The following is a 6,000-nucleotide window of genomic DNA, read 5'->3' as shown; positions in this document are numbered from 1 at the left end:
TGGAGACAGAGGGGAGCCCACCAGGAACAAAAAAGGCGAGCGCGAAAACCGTCCAGCTGTCCACAGCTTTGTTAAAACCGATTATTTTGTTATGAAATTTGTTTCGTGTGGTACAAATCTGACAGATTATGATGATGATTTATGATTAGAATAAAATGCAAATTCTGATTGTGGTTGAAAATTAGGAAAAACTTTTTTTAGATAAGAGAGAGATAAGATTGTGTTGATAGGAGTTATGTGGGTTAGTTCAGCTTCACAACTAGGGGGCTGTCTAAACCAAATTGTGATATATACTGTCTTATATTTACATGCATGGATGTGAGCCACGTTAAAATAAAGAAGCTTGCTCACTACTACTGATGTTTTAGAGGGAGTCTATGGCTGACGCGTGTTCCTGGTTTCCAAAAGAAATGCTTCCAGTTGCATTATGATTTGAAGACTATTTATTACAAACTGAAGATGTAACAGTTATCCAGAACTACCTGTGCACACGGTCAGAAAACCGTGAGACTCCTAACCTCTCTGTCCATGCTCCGCCCCTTCCCTCTTACACAGGGTTTCATGCTACTATCCGGTCGTTAAGTGATGACGTGACGAATCCTACTTCCGGGCCTAAAGTAGTCTGCGTTTAATATGGCTTTTGTGTTGTTAACATGTTTAATGTTTTGTATTTTCTTCTATTTAATCTCAAAAAGCTCCTAAAACAGTCAGTGATCACTGTTGACCTCCCTCGGCTTTTATTACCGCTAGGGCTGCCACGATTAGTCGACTAGTCACGATTACGTCGACTATCAAAATCGTCGACGACTGATGTAATAGTCGATGTCTCGTTTGAAGCTTTGTAAGATCACAAAAGACGCAGGAATAAGTAGCAGGATTTAAGAGTGTAATAACGGATTGAAACAGAAGATGGCAGCACTGCATGTACAAGGATGCCAGCTGCCGTTAAACCCCAAAGAAGAAGCTGTGTCCCAGAATTCATAGCGCGGCCCAGCTCAGTTTCCAACAATGGCGGCAGCTAGTTAGTTTTAATATTACTCTTATTATTCTTTCTGGGTCACAAAATAAACGTTTAACACATTTTCAGGCGGGAATGTAGCTGTGGAAACCTCAAATATCTGCTCAGTTTATCAAGACACCGCATATTTTCAAAAGCGCTCCGACGTTTTCGGAGACGTCTGTTACCCACTAGCTCGATAGCTAGCCGGGGGCTAGGCTAACTAGAGCCGTGAGAACACCGGACTCCCGGCAAATCGTTTTCAAACCCACCGCCGTCTTTCGCTACTCAGGTTAAACATGATATATGAGTCACTTAGATAACTTAAAAATGTTATTGTTTGGCTTTTTTTTAAAGTATTTTATTTGTTCCTGAGTAAATCTGTTTGGCTGAGATTAAAGTTATAGTTTTTACACAGCTGAATAAACGTCAAGCAGACAGCTGATTATCAGAAGTGTGAGATGCTGGAGAATCTACTCTGGTGTCCTGTTATATTTTAGATAGCAAGGAGTTTATTAAACTTCACTGAAACAAACTATCATCTTGTCTTTATTTTTAGTTAGCACATACCTTAAACACTTAAAGCTGTAAGCTAATGATAGTTATATAAGAGCAGATGCTGCTGGTGCAATAAGCTGTACGTTTTACGTCCAATGGATGATGATCTGATTAGTCGACTAATCGCAAAAATAATCGGTGACTAGTCAACTATCAAAATAATCGTTTGTGGCAGCCCTAATTACCGCTAATCATTTATTTAAGCTCAGTTTTTAAAACCTTAGGATGTAACTACAGCCCAGCCCATGCAGCAGTATATGAATGACTAACCTCGTATTGTGGATGTATTATCTCAGTTGTTCTCCTGGCTGAAGTTTGGTCCTTTTACAGCATCCTGCCATGCGATTACATTTGTTCCTGACCACCGAGAACACTCACGTTAACTTTTATCGAGTGGAAAAAAAGTTAGCTTGTTTATATTATGCTAACATAGCTGTGTCGCTAGCGGTCACGTAGCACATCATTATATACCAGCTAGCCAAACTTCAGTAACCCTACAAACGTCCCTGCTGTTTAGTTTTCTGTCTTCATTTATGCTGGAAGTGATAACAGAGCTGTACGTTTTAATTTGTTTCCAAAACCCCGCAGTCAGGACATGCTATATTGTATTTAGGTAGAAGCTAGCGAGCTAACATCCTGCTAACTTCTAACTCCGTTAAATGTCATAAATTCCGTTTTCATGGATGCCTGGATGTTAAACTCAATTGTTACACCTGGTAGAGCAGAACGCTGATCATTTTATTAAAGATGAAAGACTTTAGACAGTTTTTCAACTCTCAGTAATGCCATAGTGATCGTTTGATATATGGACCTGCAGCGGAGTTTAGGCCCAGACACGGCTAGTGACGTCAGACTGAACGACCGGATTGCACTTACATACTTAAAGTGAGAGGTACCCCCTTTTAGGTTCCAGTCTCAAAACAGTGACTTAAAATTACTTTATGTAAACACATATATTTTCACATTTATTAATCCTGAAAAAATGTCTTATGTAATGAATCTATGAATTATAAAACAAACATGAACTCAATCGTAAATAAAAATATAAAGCAGACGTCTGGCGCTTACAATAAAATAGAACTTTATTAATCCCTCGGGTGGATTCCTCTGGGAAATTCAGTTTCCAAATAGCACAGCACCAACAGAAGTTACAGAATGTGAGCAGAATATTATATATGTCCACATATATAAATACAGAGACATGTGTAAATAAAGAGAATACAAAAGGGATAAATAGAATAAATAGGAATAAGAATACAAGGGAATTGCACATTTCAAGTATTGAAGTCTATTACACCGTTGGTTATTAACAAAAAGTATTGCACTGTGAAGAGGCACTACAGCTTAGTACAGATTAGTTGTCCCCCCCTCCTTTGTCCCCCTGTCTCCCCTCCCCTCCAGAGAGGAGTTGAACAGTCTGATGGCGTGTGGGACAAACGAGTTTTTAAGTCTGTTGTTTCTTGTCTTTGAAGCAACCTGTCACTGAACAGACTCCCCTGGTTGTTTATGACTGTGTGCAGAGGATGCCCAGCATTGCCCATAATTCTAGCAGTTTTTTAGTGTCCTTTTCTCTGCCACTGTCACCAGAGTGTCCAGCTTCATGCCGACCACAGGGCCAGCCTCCCTGATCAGTTTTTCCAGCCTGGATGAGTCCTTCTTTACTGTGCTGCTCCCCCAGCACACCACAGCATGGAAAAGTACTCCAGCAACCACCGACTGGTAAAACATCCTCAGGAGCTTCCTGCAGATGTTAAAATTTAATTCTAATTTTGATTTTAAGAAGATCAATGAAAGATGAGAAAGAACAGGAATTCTCAGAGAAAAGACAAAAAGCGTCTCTTACTCAGGGGAACACATCGCTGCATCTTTCATGGTGAAGTTGGAGTTTGATAGCACTGAAACCAATAACTCACAAAAATCTTTCAGGGTAATGTTGTTTTACCGTTTGTGTAGTCTACACACTCAACCTTTTGAACAATAATTGAGTAACTGGCATTTTAACTAGGGAATGACTTACACTCGCTTCACTGGCCTCTTCATTAGGTACACCTTGGTAGTCCTGGGCTGGCCCCATTTTTCATATGGAGAGGGGGTCAATTAATTGATACCCAATCAACGACGGCACCAGTGGTTGTGAATTTTTCACTCACTCTGTGTCTACACACCTCTCTGCATTTAATTATTAGTTATTCTTAATCTCTGGCTCTCTTCCACCGTGTGTCTTTGTCCTGTCTTATTCCCCCTTATTCACCCCCAGCCTGGCTGACTGAGCCTGGGTGTGCTCGAGGTTTCTTTCTGTTAAGTTTTCCTTCCCATTATTGCCAAGTGCTTGATGTTACTGTTGTTGTGATTTGGTGCTTTTAAAATGAAATCGAACTGAAAAAAGACTACTCTACCTCACCAATACCTGAAAAATATTAAAGAAAAATATGATTATTAAGTCTGTGAAGGTTCTCAGTCATCCAGGTCATTGTAGTCAAAGGAGCTTGCAAAGAAAAGCGTCTGGACTTCTTTAAGTTGCTTGAAGACGTTTCACCTCTCATCCGAGAAGCTTCTTCAGTTCTAAGGAACTTGGAGTAATTAGGACCCTACACCACCGGGCAGAACATGTTCCCTCTAAGCCTGAAGGGAAAAAGAAGGAACACACACATGTAAAGGAAGCACTCAAAACGTGCGGCTATCCTAAATGGGCGTTCTTAAAGTCAGCAAAGAGGCACAGAAAAGAAGACCAGACACCAGCGAGGGAGGATAAGAAGGACAGACGCAACAACATTGTCATCCCCTATGTAGCCGGTGTATCAGAAATACTTAGGAGAGTTTTCTCCAAGCACGACATCCCGGTGCATTTCAGACCCAGCAACACACTCAGACAGAAACTGGTTCACCTGAAAGACAAAACGCCAAAACACAAACTTAACAATGTGGTGTATGCTGTACAGTGCAGCATTTTTTATTTATTTATTTTTTTTTAATGAGTGTACGTGATGTGTTGGTTGTATGTTTGTTGTTTGTTTTGACATACTGCGAATCAATTTCCCATCAGGGACAATAAAGTTACCATTGACCATTGACCATTGACCTCTACATTGGAGAGACCAAACAGCCACTTCACAAGCGCATGGCACAACACAGAAGAGCCACCTCCACAGGACAAGACTCAGCAGTCCATCTGCATCTAAAGGTCAAAGGTCACTCTTTCGAGGATGCCAATGTTCACATTTTGGACAGAGAGGACAGATGGTTTGAAAGAGGAGTGAAAGAAGCCATTTACGTCCACTGTGAGCGACCATCTTTGAACAGAGGCGGGGTTTACGACACCAACTCTCTGCCATCTATAATCCAGTTTTGAGATCCCTTCCCAGACGCCTTAACGCCCACTCACATCCTGGGCCATCTGACCTCAGGAATTCGCATGATAAGGTGGGGCCAGGTTTCACAATGAACACACCCGAAACTCTGGCTGATTGGGACCCACACCCAGTTTCCCACCTTGGCTCAGGCGATTAGAGGATCATCAGGGGTCCTTTTGTCCCTCTGTGGGGGGAAACTCCCACTAGGTTTATATCTGGGACTCTCCACCATTTGACCTTAGAACTGAAGAAGCTTCTCGGATGAGAGGTGAAACGTCTTCAAGCAACTTAAAGAAGTCCAGACGCTTTTCTTTCCAAGCTCCTTAGACTATCTTTGTAGGTAGTTTGTGTGTGTGTGTGTGACTTTAAGAACGCCCATTTAGGATAGCCGCACGTTTTGAGTGCTTCCTTTACATGTGTGTGTTCCTTCTTTTTTCCTTCAGGCTTAGAGGGAACATGTTCTGCCCGGTGGTGTAGGGTCCTAATTACTCCAAGTTCCTTAGAACTGAAGAAGCTTCTCGGATGAGAGGTGAAACGTCTTCAAGTAACTTAAAGAAGTCCAGACGCTTTTCTTTGCAAGCACCTTTGATTATGATTATTAAGTTTATTCTTACTAAGAATGACAGTGATGGCAATGTTCTGGTTTGCAAAGAAAGGGTGGAGTCTCTGCTCATGTTTTTTTTGTTTCCTGGTTTATTGGTGTCACATTGTTGTCATTTTTCTATCTCAATAAAACTCCTGTGTTTCAGGTGTCTCAACCTGAGCTTGTGCAAGCTCTTCACTTGCTCTGGATTCAAGTCTTTAATAACCTGCTTATTTACAAAAAAGTGTCATAAGATCTATTTTGACCTCTTTGTTTATCACCTTCAGGTCCATTCCTGGCACTACAAACATGAACCTGCACTTCAGCGTGCCTGTAAACATGTTCCCTCTTCTTGTTATCACTTACTGGCAGATCGAGCTTGCTATTTGCTTTCAGAAATAAAATGTTCACATAATGTTACCATTACAGTATTTCATGAGAACCATTTTTTAAAATCCCCCCACCCACCCCAAAACACACACATTTTCAGGGTAGATGTTCAGACTTGAATC

This window comes from Rhamphochromis sp. 'chilingali' (assembly GCF_963969265.1).
Source record: "Rhamphochromis sp. 'chilingali' genome assembly, chromosome: 15".
Classification (NCBI taxonomy): domain Eukaryota; kingdom Metazoa; phylum Chordata; class Actinopteri; order Cichliformes; family Cichlidae; genus Rhamphochromis; species Rhamphochromis sp. 'chilingali'.
The sequence above is the reverse complement of the archived record's forward strand: the minus strand, read 5'-3'. Positions refer to the sequence as shown.